We start from the raw sequence: 14,258 nt of genomic DNA, 5'->3' as shown, positions 1-14,258 counted from the left end.
ACAACAAGGGTCTACCATATATATAGCACAGGAAACTATATTCAGTATCCTGGGATAAACCACAGTGGAAAAGAAGATACAAAAGAATGTACATATGTGTATAACTGGGTCACTTTGCTGTACAGCAGAAATTAACACATTGTAAATCAACTATACTTCAATAAAAAATAACTTAATAAAAATAAATAAAAGTAGATGGAGTGGATGAGATGGAGTCACTTTAGGAAACAAAAACTCTTAGGTAGCTTATCTGCATATGACAATTATTTCCTCTAGTCCTTGAGAAGAGGAAAACGGGTCCCGTACCCAAAATAGTATTAAACATTTGACTGATAACTCACACGTTTTCTCATTTAAACCACAACCAGAAGAAAAGTATCATTAAGCTAAACTTGGTTACACAGAGTGCAGAAGAGGGAGGCCTCGTTATAATCCAGGTTTTCTGACTCAGGAGTCTGAGTTCTGGTCCCGACACTATCACAACCAGCCGCTTAATCCCACTGCTATTTTCTCCTCTGCAAACTTACGGGATGGAAAATTTTATAATTCTGAGAAGCAAACAATTAAAGGAGCAGCTTGCTCTTTCAACCATAATTTTTTTAAAGGGCTCAGGTTCTCATTGCTTTTTTTTTTTAAGAGAAAATAAAATAATACACGTAATTCTTGGCCCTCATGGCCATTTGAAAATAATTCCTCCACTTTTTTCCCTTTTGTTTCTTCCTTACAATTGACCACCAGCCCTACTCCTGCCTCCCAGCAAAAAGCTGTTACGTATTTTTCAAAATCCCTAAATATAGTACCTTGACTCAGATTGGAGAGGAACTCAACCGTGTAATGTGGAGCCTAAGATGTTACTACATTATGCTGGTTTCACTCCATTTATAAAACAATTACAGAATTAACGCTTTTTAGTGATAAAAATACTTTTTTAAAAGTTATAATGTGTTGGGGCTTCCTAGGTGGCGCAGTGGTTAAGAATCTGCCTGCCAATGCAGAGGTCACGGGTTCGATCCCAGCTCCAGGAAGATCCCACATGCCGCGGAGCAACTAAGCCCGTGTGCCAAAAAAAAAAAAAAAAAGTGGAAAAAAAAAAAAGTTATAATGTGTTAAACAAGGAATAGTTAGAGAAATATTCACTACTAAGTGAGACTAACTTCGCAGTGAGATACTGAGGTAGATCTTTGTAACAATCCCCCCACATTCCACCCCCAGATTTTCCTCCTAGTCAATATACTCTTGTCAGCAACACCTGCCAGCGCTGTTAAAGCTAGAGTTACCATGACCACCACAAACAGTCTTCGTAGAAATAAAAAGCAGATCTGTCAATTAAACCCAAGGGAACATTAGGTGTATGCAGAGTTACTCTCGGAATATTCTAACTCATTTTTCGGAATACAGCAACCAAGAGGGAGATCTGCTACCCGTGCAAAATAAACGGTAGGAACTAATATTTCGGATGTGGTCTCACAGACTCATCCTACACCTCAACAGAGTAGAATCCCTCAGACATCACATTCTCCAAAGAGGTCCTCTTACTCACTCTTTACAGGCTCACCCCCTTCTTATGCGTTCCCATCGCACTTTTACTTGCCTTTATCACAGCATTTATAACACTAAGAAAATGGACATAAGGCTATGCATTTTAACTGTTGTTTCAACTTCTTTGAGCCTCAATATCCTCATTTATCTTGGGGAGGAAATATTTAAATCAAGACCTTAAGAACCATACTGTATAAAATTAGAAAAATTTTAGAAAAATCAGAAAAATTTAGCAAAAAAAAATAATTAAAATTACATATACACACACACACACACAGAATGGGGAGAAGGAAGGAAGTAATGAGGATCAGAGCAGAAAATCAATGAAATTTTTAAAAAGAGAAATGAAGGAAACAGAAGCTGGTTCTTTGAGGAGGTAAATAAATTTGATAAACCTCCAGATGGACGGATTAGGAAAAAAGAAAGAAGACATAAATTACATACCAATATAAGGAATGACAGAGGTGATATCACGAAACACTCTACAGATATGAAAAAAATAAGGGACTATAATGAAAAACTTTATGGCAATAAATTCAACAACTTAGATGAAATGGACAAAGTCTTTGAAAAATACAAAATACCAAAACCCAGTCAAAAAGAAACAGATAGCCTGAATAGCCCTAGATTTACTCTTTTTTCCCCCGGATCTATTTTAAAAATTGAATTTATAGTTTAAAATCCTCCCTTAAAGGAAACTCTAGATCCAGATGGCCTTATTAGTGAATTCTAACAAATCCTTAAGGAAAAAAAATATTACCAATTCTTTCAGAAAACTAAACAGGAAGAAATAATTCCCAATTTATTCTATGAAGCCAGCATTAACCTGATACTGATGTTAGGCAGACATTACAAGAAGCTATTATGTCCTCATGAACACAGATACAAAAATTCCAAACAAAATTTTAGCAAATCAAATCCAAAAATATATAAAAAGGATAATATATCATGACCAAGTGGGGTTTATCCCAGGAATGCAAGGCTGGTTTACCATTGAAATATATTCAATGTAATTTACCATATTAACAGCTAATAAATAAAAACTATACAGTTATCTCAATAAATGCAGAAACATATCTAGCAAAAATCCATTCCTGAAAAAACTCTTGGCAAAGTAAAAATAGGAGAGAATTTCTTCAATCTGATAAAGGGAGTCCACAAAAAAAATCTACAGCAAACATCACACTTAATGGTGAAAGACTGAATGATTTCCAGGATGAGGAATGACATAATTATTTATATAGAAAATGCAACAGACTCTACAAAAAAGCTCCTAGAATGAGTTTACCAGAGTTGCAAGATATAAGATCTATCTTCAAAACTGAATTGTATTTCTATAAATTGTATTTCTTAATTAAAATGAACAATTTCATACTGAAATTTCTAAAAATACCACTGATAATAAGGCCAAAAAATATGAAATAGGGCTAAATCTGGCAAAAGAGGTGCAAGATCTGTACTTTGAAACATTGCTGAGAGAAAGTAAAGACATGAATAAAGAAGAGAAATACCAGATTCAAGGGCTAGAAGACTCTAGACTGTTATAAGAAGTCAATTCTCTCCAAAGTGACATACAGATTCAATATAATCCCAGACAAAATCTCAGCAGGCTGTTTTGTGTAAATTGATAAGCTGATTCTAAACTTCAAATGCATATGTTAAGGACCTGGAATAGCCAAAACACTTTGAAAACAAGAGCAACGTTGGAAGACTAACACTACCAAATTCAAGACTTAGTACAAGGCTAAAGTAATTAAGACAGTGTGGTAGTAGCATAAAGATAGACAAATGATGAATGGAACAAAACAGACCTGCAAGTGATTTCTGACTAAGGTGCAAAGACAATTCAGTGAAGAGAGATGGTCGTTTCGACAAATGGTGCTGAAACAACCAGATATCACATGCAGAACATATGAACCCTGATCACAGTTTGTATCACATGCAAAAATCAAGTCAAAATGGATCATATGCTTAAATGTAAAGCCTAAAATGACAAAACTTCTACAAGAAAGCAAGAGATAATCTCTACGATCTAGGATTAGGTAAAGATTTCTTAACTATGATACCAAAAGCATAACCCATAAAAGGACAAACTGATACACTGAACATCAAACTTTAGAGCTTCTGTTCTTTGAAAGACACTGTTAAGAGAATTAAAAGACAAGTCAGACAGAGAAAATATTTGCAGATCATTTATCTAATAAAGAATCTATATCCAGAATATATAAAGAACTCTCAAAACTCAATAATAAGAAAAAAAATACAATAAATAAATGGATAACGGATCTAATATTTCACAGAGAAATGGCAGATAGGCACATGAAAATATGCTCAACACATTGTCATGAGGAAAACGCAAATTGAAAGCACAATGAGATACCACGACACACTTATTAGAATGGCTAGAAGTAAAAAGACTGACCATACCAAATGCTCCCAGAGATGTGGAGCAGCTGGAACTCTCATGCACTGCTGTTGAGAAATGTAAAAGGACACAACCACTTAAAAAATAATTTGGCAGTTTTAAAAAAAGTTAAACAATACACCTACCCCATGATCCAGCCATCCCACACCTAGGTATTCGCCTAAGAGAAAAGAAAGCATATATCCATACAAAGACTTGTATATAAACTTTAAGATCCGTTTTATTTATAATAGTCAGTACTGGAAACACCCAATGGCCATCAACAGTGAACAGATACATACACAAATTGTGGAATATCCATATTTCTCAGGAATAAAGAGGAAAAAACTATCCATATACTCAACAAATGGATCAATCGCAAATAGTTATGCTGAGTGAAAGAGTCCAGGCCAAAAAAAAAAGAGTACGGAGTATATAAATCTACTTATATAAAACTCTAGAAGGGGCAAACTAATCTATACCAACAGAAAGTAGATCAGTGGCTACGTGGAGATAGAGGCAGAGGGGTGTGAGGGTAGGATCACCAAGGGGACAAAGAAACTTCTGCAGGTGATGGACATTTTCATTATCCTCATTGTGGTGATGGTTTCAACGGTGTGCTCGTTTGTCAGAACAGATTAAACTGTACACTTTTAAACACATGCCATTTATTGCATGTCAATTATGCCTCAATAAAGCTGGGAAAAAAAATAACTGCTTATATTTTACAATATCTCTTTTAAACTGTCCTTTTTTCATCAGCATACTGAAAATCTCTCATTGTAGTGAAGCAATTGATATAACTGCCTCAAATACATCTTTTCTTTTGACCTTTACTCTATATAAACACTACTGTAAAAGTCAATTACTATTGGATGGAAAAGTGAACAAACTGGTCTCCCTGGATTACACAGCGGTCTGTTTTCTGGCTTCAAACAAAGCCCAAACGTTTAGCTAAACTACCAGTACTGAATGCTTGGTTACTTAATTTTGAAAATATTATAACCACAAGCCACCCTAGAGCAATTCATTAATTCAAATAAACATTTATTGCACATGTACTCTGTCTGGCATTGTTGTACATGTTGGATTTCAGGCAGCCCGGTCAGTACCAAATTACAAAGTCATTCTGCATCTAGTCTGGGAATACTCTGTAAGGTTTTAGTCATTGCATTTAAATAATACAACTAATGCATATCAATGGAAATAGGATGATTCTTCTAACACAAAGTTAAAATAGATGCCAGTGATAGGATGATAAAGAATTGTACACTGACAGCTTAAAATTCCAGAACAAAGGTATCTCTTGAAACCTAAGTGAATTCAGAACAAAGCTTTAAAAAAGTACTTCCATACACAGCCAGAGTGGAGCTGGCCATCTGGAAGAGGTCCTGCCAGCCTGGAAGTATAAAAAGATATGAAAAACAGGTAGACAGCCCCATAATTAATTAATTAACTATATATAACAACCAGGCAACTTTGAGTAAATACCCTGTTAGTATCAGAGATGACACTCTGCTCCAGCACATTCTCTACTGCTGATTTTAGAGAATTCCACACCAGGTGGACCAAAGATGGTAATTACGTCTGAGAGAAGATATAAACTTATTTATTCATCACAAATAAAACTCAATAGGTCCACATCTCTTGCCACTAATATACAGAATATTTTACAGCTTATCAAGGGTATCTGTTTGAAAACCTATACTATCTTTTTGTCCCCTGCAGTGGTACCTCTCTTTTAGGATTTTTTAATAAAAGAATCGAATGAACTCATGCAACGGACAAAAAAAAATCAATAAATATCCCTTGTTAGAGAAAACTGTTGACGCATTACGCTTCAGATTCCCTTAGAAATTGTTATACCTTTCCTAAAATTTTCAGGCTGCCTTTGAACTATCATGTTTTCTGTTCTCAAAGGAACAATTTTACCAAATGATAAGCTTTTAGTGAATTCTGACTGACACAATGATTCCCTGTCACATGTTCTAAACACATCATACCCAAATTCATATCCACCTTAAGCACTACTCATCTCCCAGCTGTTCGGTAACCACAGCATTCCAGGCCACAGGTTCTGCGAGCATGGTTTGTGAATATTCTCACTCCCATAGAGCAGCAATAACCATTAAAACAAAAGATGAGAAACGAACCAGAGTATTCAGTCATTTTAACTTCTGGTGTTTTTCAGATCTGTAAAAATGAAAATGGTTTTGTTTTAGGTAAAATGGTAGGAAACACACCCAAAAAGTAGAGACATTCGACAGCTGATGGTTAACACGACGTTCCCGTCATGGAACTCTTCCATCTCGTCTCCAATATTTACTTTCATTAAAATGCTGAAAGGACACCTGTTACAGCTGGAGTTCCACTCAAGCTGACAACCAGATCTATGTTTCTTCACAACACCTCCACTGTCCATTACTGCCCTACTGTTACATCTCCTTTTGGAGGAAAGTACTGTTCTGTCACCTAACATCTACCAACAATTAACGCGCCAGGCACTGTGCTAACCATGTCAGATGCTGCATCTCCACTCGCCCTCACAGCAATTCTGTGATACAACATTTCACAGCTAGGTAGAGTGTTTTTGGTGTTTTTTTTTTTTTTTTTAATTTCTTTTTGGCTGCATGCAGGCTTTCTCTAGTCGAGGCAAGCCAGGGCTACTCTTCGTTGTGGTGCATGGGCTTCTCAATGCAGTAGCTTCTCTTGTTGCGGAGCACGGGTTCTAGGTGCAAGCGCTTCAGCAGTTGCAGTACACAGGCTTCAGTAGTTGCAGCACGCAGGCTCCGTGGTTGTTGCGTGCAGGCTTAGTTACTCAGCAGCATGTGGGATCTTCCCGGACCAGGGATCGAACCTGTGTCTCCTGCATTGGCAGGCGGATTCTTAAGCACTGCGCCACCAGGGAAGCCCCTGTGTAGAATGTTAATGATCTTAAGAACCTGCCCAAGGTCACAGAGCTATTTCCCATGACGAACAGCCCAGAGGAAATCTTAAACTCCTCAGCAGTGAGTCTCCCAAGCCAGGTCCCAAGTGGGACCACACCTGTCTAAGAATGTGGACGGTTAGAACCATGAGCACTTGGTGTTTGTTTATTCTCAGTGTGGTTATTATTCTCTCATTCATTTTAACTGGACTGTAGGTCTTAACATGGAATAGAAACAACACTGTGACAGGACTAGGTGTATATGACAATTTCTCTTCCATGCTTCAGCTTTTGGGTACCCCTTATTATCGTAATCCTGTCAAGTAAGGCAAGGTCTCTTTCCTAAGACAAGACTGCCTTAGAGCTATGAGGTAGAGTAGCTAGCCCTGTGATTATTACTCCTGATCATGTGTAAAGTGGTGCTGAACACTGAAAACAATTCTGATTTAAAATCATATCTGTGTTTTTCATATAAGTAAATAATACAGCATAAAGTTATAACAAATAGGATATACAAATGAGTAATTTATCCTTCATTCCTCCTAGACTCGATCTTTGATTCACAACAGCCTGAAGAGCAATTTCAATGGTGCTCCTGGAGTCCCTGTGGGGAACCAGCCCAGCCTTCCGCTGCCCTCTGAAGGTGAGCCGTTCTATACACAAGGTTTTCATGGAAAACACACTTGTAAAAGAAGTCTACAAACCACACGCTTCCACCCTTATAGCATCTTTGCACACTATCTTGCTATCTTTGAGATGCAGAATAAAACTTACTTCAATTCAAGCGTTACTAACACAGGAGCAAGAACTGGTTGAAGAGCTTCTGCATTCTGTGTCTAGTAAGACAGACTATTCAGTGAGAGCATAATCGAGATTTGTCACCTAAACTACAGAAACTACGGCTGAAGTACATTCGAAATGTCTGTTTATATACAGAATACATACATATTACTCAGAATCACTTACCAGATTCTATTACTGCTAAGCAACACATTAGCCTAGGTTCCACACACAAACAAGAGGTGTATGTCAATTGTTTTATACTTTCCATAACTTGGACAAATTCTTCCCTAATTAGACTAAATCTTTAGAGAAAATATCTGGATTCTTCCCCCCACAATATTTAATGTGCCTTTTTGAATTATATTTATCAGTCATCAAAAAATCCAAAAATTAATGGATGGAAATACTGCATATGCTTAAGTCATCTTATCGTTTTAGGTGGTGCAGTAGAGGAGTGATCCTGACAAAGCCAGAACCCAGCTGCATGAGGCACCCAGGCCACTTCCTTCAGGGCCACTGCGCACCACCCTCTGTAAGGGCTGCTGACTCCCTCTCCAGCATCTAGGCTGTGAACTTTTCTAGTTTGAATAATGCTACCTCTGAAGAACTAATTAGTAAAGAACGAAGCTAAGTACCTCTTAATAAAAATCATTTCAATACAGAATTCAATACAGAATAAGCTAAACTACATCAGAGGCATTTTCACTATTTTTTTCCAGGAGCTGATAAGCGGTACCTCCAGAAATCAACATTTTTTTAAATTAATTAATTAATTTATTTATTTATTTTATTGGCTGTGTTGGGTCTTTTTTGCTGTGCGCGGGCTTTCTTTTAGTTGCAGTGAGTGGGAGCTACTCTTCATTGTGGTGCGCAGGCTCCTCATTGCCGTGGCTTCTCTTGTTGTGGAGCACGGGCTCTAGCTGCATGGGCTTCAGTAGCTGCAGCACATGGGCTCAATAGTTGTGGCTCACGGGCTCTAAAGCGCAGGCTCAATAGTTGTGGCGCACAGCCTGAATTGCTCCATGGCAAATGGGATCTTCCTGGAGCAGGGATCGAACCCGTGTTCCCTTCATTGGCAGGCAGATTCTTAACCACTGCACCACCTAGGAAGCCCCAGAAATCAACATTGTTTAATTTCAGCTCTGTAAGTGATTTCAACAGGGATACAATTTGCCAGGGTCTGGGGTCTCAGCAGAGATTTTTCATGTATTACTTCACTAATTTATGCAGGACTCAAACCCATAATTTTGATCTCATCATTAAAATCTGAAATATATTCTCTTTCCCAGTCTTTAAGCAGCTTTGGTAAAATTCAGAATGCACAAAGTCTTACTCTATTAGATATGTGTTGAAACTCTATTTGAAAGAATAGGCATTAATCTATAAACCAAAAGAAAATTATCTGTGTTATATTTTAAATACATACCTTACAGCAATTTAAAAAGCTGGAATGCTATAATCTACTGGGCATATTCCCTGAGAAAATCATAATTCAAAAAGACACATGCACTCCAATGTTCACTGCAGTACTATTTACAATAGCCAGATCATGGAAGCAATCTAAATGTCCATCAGCAGACGAATGGACAAAGAAGATGTGATACATATATGCAATGGAATATATTACTCAGCCACAAAAAGGAACGAAACTGGGTCATTTGTAGAGATGTGGATAGACCCAGAGACTGTCATACAGAGTGAAGTAAGTCAGAAAGAGAAAAACAAATATCGTATATTAACGTATATATGCGGAATCTAGAAAAATGGTACAGAGCAACCAGTTTGCAGGGCAGAAATAGACACACAGATGTAGAGAACAAACATATGGACACCAAGGGGGGAAGAGGGTGGTGGGATGAATTGGGAGATTGGGATTGATATGTATAAAATAGATAACTAATGAGAACCTGCTGTATAGCACAGGGAACTCTACTTTGCTATACAGCAGAAACTAACACAACATTGTAAAACAACTACACCTCAATAAAAATAAAAAATTAAAAATCTGGGATGCTATAATCTACTCAATTTGAGTTTTTAGAAATGCTCCTTTAAATTAACTTGCTAAAAGACACCTACCAGGCTTCCCTGGTGGTGCAGTGGTTAAGAATCTGCCTGCCAATGCAGGGGACACAGGTTTCAGCCCTGGTCCAGGAAGATCCCACATGCCTCGGAGCAACTAAGCCCATGCACCACAACTACTGAGCCTGTGCTCTAGAGCCTGCAAGCCACAACGACTGAGCCCATGTGCCACAACTACTGAAGCCCACGCGCCCAGAGCCCGTGCTCCTCAATGAGAAGCCACTGCTGTAAGAAGCCCGCACACTACAATGAAGAATAGCCCCTGCTTGCCACACGTACAGAAAGCCCGCGCGCAGCAGCAAAGACCCAATGCAGCCAATTTAAAAAAAAAAGATACAATTTATGTTAAATAAATAAATAAATAAATAAAGACACCTACCTGCATTGGGAGTCAGGCAAATTTGGTGAAAAATTAAATAAATATGGCTCACCTCTACTGCAGGGGGGAAAGAAGGGAATATAGGCAGTAAACAAAGACACTTAAAATACATGCAATTTACTAGACTATCTTGTCATATGGCAAGGTGGTAGGACGAGAGTGTTCAGCCCACGAAAGTAACATAATTGTATTTACGCCTTAAAATGAAAAAGAAAAAAAAAGCACAAAAACCAAAAAACCATCTTTCCCAAGTGTCAACACACTATTATTACTTTAGATAAGACCCTATTTTTCTAATATTTAAATAATAAAGATTATGCCATATCCAAGCTACCAGTGATTTGGTTTTCTTGACTACAGAGGGAAGACACAGCTGGAAGCACACTCACCTCAAAATTAAAGGGTAAAAACCCAAAGTCAAATTCCATTTCTAGACTAGTGTTCCAATGGCTATTAAGAGATAAGAATCAGGGGTCAGATTTCAAGATGCCAAGATCTAAAATCTGCAATTCATTTTATTTTTATACAAAAGATGGAACTAAGTTAACATCTGCTATTCAGAATACAGAATTTAAGTCCTGACATGAACTAAATTCTTACTTTTAAGGTGAGCTTCTAGTCCTTTCCATTCACAAATAGGACTTGATTTATTTAGTTCCCTGCTTTGTATCTCCAGAGCTGATCAAAGCACATTTTCTTAGTACAATCTGTATTGTTCCAAGTGTTTTATAAACATCTTTTGTGAGAGTTTACAGGACTGATCTGAAATCATATCCAAGGTGATCCTATGAGTCAGTTATTCTTAAAAGGAAATACAATCTCTCTGTCTTTATCACCTTTATTTCCCTATCTATCACAAATCTAATTCTAATCACAAAGTTAAGAAAAATAATTAGCAGGATTGTTGGTAGATAATTAATGACATTAAATACTTGGCAGGACAAAGGGAAAGAAAGGCATAATTTCATTACCGGACATGAAAATTAAAGGTCTACACAGTATCTGAACTTTGATAAGTCCCTTAGTCACTGTGAAAGCTTGTCCAGTATGGAGCCCTATGCTGATAACTCCCAAATCCGTATTTCCTGTCCTCGCCTGAGAGCCAAACTGTGCATCCAGCCACCCGCTAAACGTGTTCACCTGAATTCATTCACATAGGTATTTACTGAATACCTACTATGTGCCAAGTATAGTATGCTGGGCTCTGGAGGTTCAGAGTGAAGAAAACAAGACAGTCCCTGTCTTCAAGGGGCTTCTAATTGCCAAAAAAGCCAAACCAGTCAAATAATCATACAAATACATAGCATACAAATTGTGATTAGTTCTATGTTCCAGTCTAAATTAATCTAAAACTGAACTCAGCTTACCCACTGCACTCTGGTCCGTCTGCTCCCTGAACTCTTATTCTCGGATGGAAACGGTGCTGTTAAATGTTACCAAAGTCACAAATGTGGGAGGCACTCTTGACCCTCCCTTCCTCCTCAGACCATTTTAATCTCCGTATTTTCAGAGTAGATGTGCATGGATGGCTCTGCCCAGAACAACTTTCTTCCACCTCTTTTGGGAATCCCCAGTGTGATGGTGGTAGAGAGCTTCCGAAGATCCCAGTGCTTGGTGAAGGCATAAAACCCAAGGCCAAGAGAGCCCCTGGGATTTTAAAAACTAAAGCTGGGAAAGAGGAGCTCCTTCGTCCTCTTGGCTGGAGAGTGTGAAGATGCCCCCTGCCCTATGCAGAAGCCCAAGGGAACAGGGATGGAGGAAGAGTTGATGAGACAACTTCCAATGGGCTTGTCCTGGTTTCTAGAGCATTTCATACCTTCTACAACCTTCTCCAGGAACCTTCCAATCAATCCCTCTTTTGACTTAAGATATTTTGAGGAGGGTTGCTGTTACTTGTAGCCAGGATTCCTGACTAACAGCTCTCAAACATTTCCAGCCTGTGTCTTATCCAACTCTGCCACGATCACCCTAGTTCAGGTCCTCATCGACTCTTATAGGCTAGTTCCACAGCCTAACAGGTCTCCTGTCTGCAGTCCTGCCCTTGCGTCCAGCATCCATAATACAGTAGCCAAAGTGACCACATCACTCTCCCCCTGCTGGAGAGTGGCTCCAGCATCAATACGGACAAAATCTAAATTCCTTAACAGGGCACACCCAGCTCTCTACAATCAATCTTCCTCTCCAGCCAAGCAACATTTTATGCTCCGACTATATGGAACTACTTGGGCTATGGCTTACACACACACACACACACACACACACACACACACACACACACACACAAACACACACACACCAATGCTGAACTAACTGGTAAACAGGATATCTTCCTCTCTGAAAACTTGGAAAACCTGAAGAAATTAAAGGAAAGTGGTTTTCTTTAGGTTCACTTCTAGGCATCAAAATCATCACACCTATGTCTACATTTTATTACACTAAGAATTCTAAATACGGCTGCCGTAAGATATCTGGTCCCAGACACATGGTGTATACAGTAGCAAGAAACTAAAGGAGAGAATCAAAGACCCCAACTAGAAGTTCTGACTGCCACCCATCTTTTTGGATTGAGCACAACTCTCTGAATATACTGAAATCCACTGAGTGGTATGCTTTAAATGCGTGAACTTTAAGGTATGTGAATTAAATCTCAACAGAGCTGCTATAAGTGTCCACTCTTCAGTGAGGCATTCTCACCTATATACAGGAGAGTACTGCTTGCGCCCTTCTGTGGACCTCCACTGTCCTCTGTGGATGCTTCTAGCTTGCCGTGTGAGCTCTTGTTCACATGAGGATGGGGCCTTGTCCCACTCACCTCTGGATCCCCAAGCCCAACCCAGTGCTCAGCACATAGAAAACACTTAAAAATGTTCACAGAATGACACATGAATTCTGAGCTAGGCAGAACACTGAAAGATGTTTTTCTAATAAAAAAAAAAAGGCACACTAGGTATTAGGTTAGAAAACTTGTTCTTTTTACCTTGAATTAGATGATAATATTTGAAAACACAAAAGATATTCAAACCTCTAACCCACTGTATTTAACAGCTGACCATTTAATTTTGCACCAATTTTTAAAATGACAGATGTGTAGAAATAAGGTGTGATTTTTTAACTTACAGAAAATTTCAAACAGAGACAAGACTACATAAACAACCAAAGAAAAACAGATAAGTTGGTCTTCATGAAAATTAAAAACTTCTTCAAAAACATTTAAAAAAAAAGTGAAAAGAATCCACAGAATGGCAGGGAATTTTTACAATTCATATATCTGATAAGGATGTGTGGGTGGGGTAAGGAGGAGCATCTAGAACATACAAGGAAATATTATAACTCAACGATTAAAAGACAACCCAATTTTAAAAATGGGAAAAGAATCTGAATATGCATTTCTTTAAAAAAGACACACAAGTGGCCAAGAAGCACATGAAAAGATGCTGAACATCATGAGCCATTAGGGAAACACAAATCAAAACTACGAGATACCACTTTACACCCACTGGAATGGCTACTATGAAAAACAAAAAATAACAAGTGTTGGCAAGGATGTGAAGACACTGGAATCCTCTAACATTGCTGACTGGAACATAAAATAGTACAGCTACTTTGGAAAACAGTTTGGCAGTCCCTCAAAAAGTTAAATATAGAATTACCATGAGACCCAGCAATTCTACTCCTAGGTATATATCCATGAGAAACGACAGCAGATGTCCCCGCAAAAAACTTGTACATGCATGTTCACAGCAGCCCTATTCATGATCGCTGAAACATGGAAACCACCTAAGTGGCCATCAAGGGATGAATCCGTACAGGAGTATTATTTAGTAACAAAAAGAATGAATTCTGCTACATGCCACAGCACAGATGAACCTAGATGAACCTCAAAAACATACGAAGTGAAAGAAGCCAGGCACAAAAGCTCACACATATTTTATGATTTCATTTATGGTATACTCTCAATAAGCAACTCCACAGACACAGAAAGTAGAATGGAGGCTGCCTGGGGCTAAAGAGAGGGAAGAATGGAAGGTGACTGCTACTGGGTCTGGGGTTTCTCTTCGGGGGGATGAAAGTGCTCCGCAATTAGACAGTGGGAATCCATCCACAACTCTGTGAATATAGTAAAAGCCACTAAATTTTATGCTTTA

At 38.3% G+C, this 14,258-nt stretch overlaps 1 protein-coding gene across 15 annotated transcripts in view; it reads right to left on the bottom strand.

The window, feature by feature from the left end:
* Positions 1-14,258, bottom strand: part of MRTFB (myocardin related transcription factor B) — a 284,571-nt gene that overhangs the window by 176,426 nt on the left and 93,887 nt on the right. Inside the window, exons 1-2 of one of the 15 annotated variants that reach the window (XM_057748320.1) lie at positions 10,114-10,138; positions 6,097-6,136 (exon numbers count right to left, since the gene is read on the bottom strand). The exons of 13 other annotated variants lie outside the window; for them this stretch is intronic. The gene's annotated coding sequence lies outside the window, so the exon portion shown is untranslated. Of the gene's footprint in view, positions 1-6,096; positions 6,137-10,113; positions 10,139-14,258 lie in introns of those variants that run through there. One more of the 15 variants, XM_057748321.1, reaches the window with a different exon arrangement.

The sequence above is a fragment of the Hippopotamus amphibius genome, chromosome 9, assembly GCF_030028045.1.
Source record: "Hippopotamus amphibius kiboko isolate mHipAmp2 chromosome 9, mHipAmp2.hap2, whole genome shotgun sequence".
Taxonomy (NCBI): Eukaryota; Metazoa; Chordata; class Mammalia; order Artiodactyla; family Hippopotamidae; genus Hippopotamus; species Hippopotamus amphibius.
Note: the sequence above shows the minus strand (reverse complement) of the source record. Positions and strands in the feature narration are given on the sequence as shown.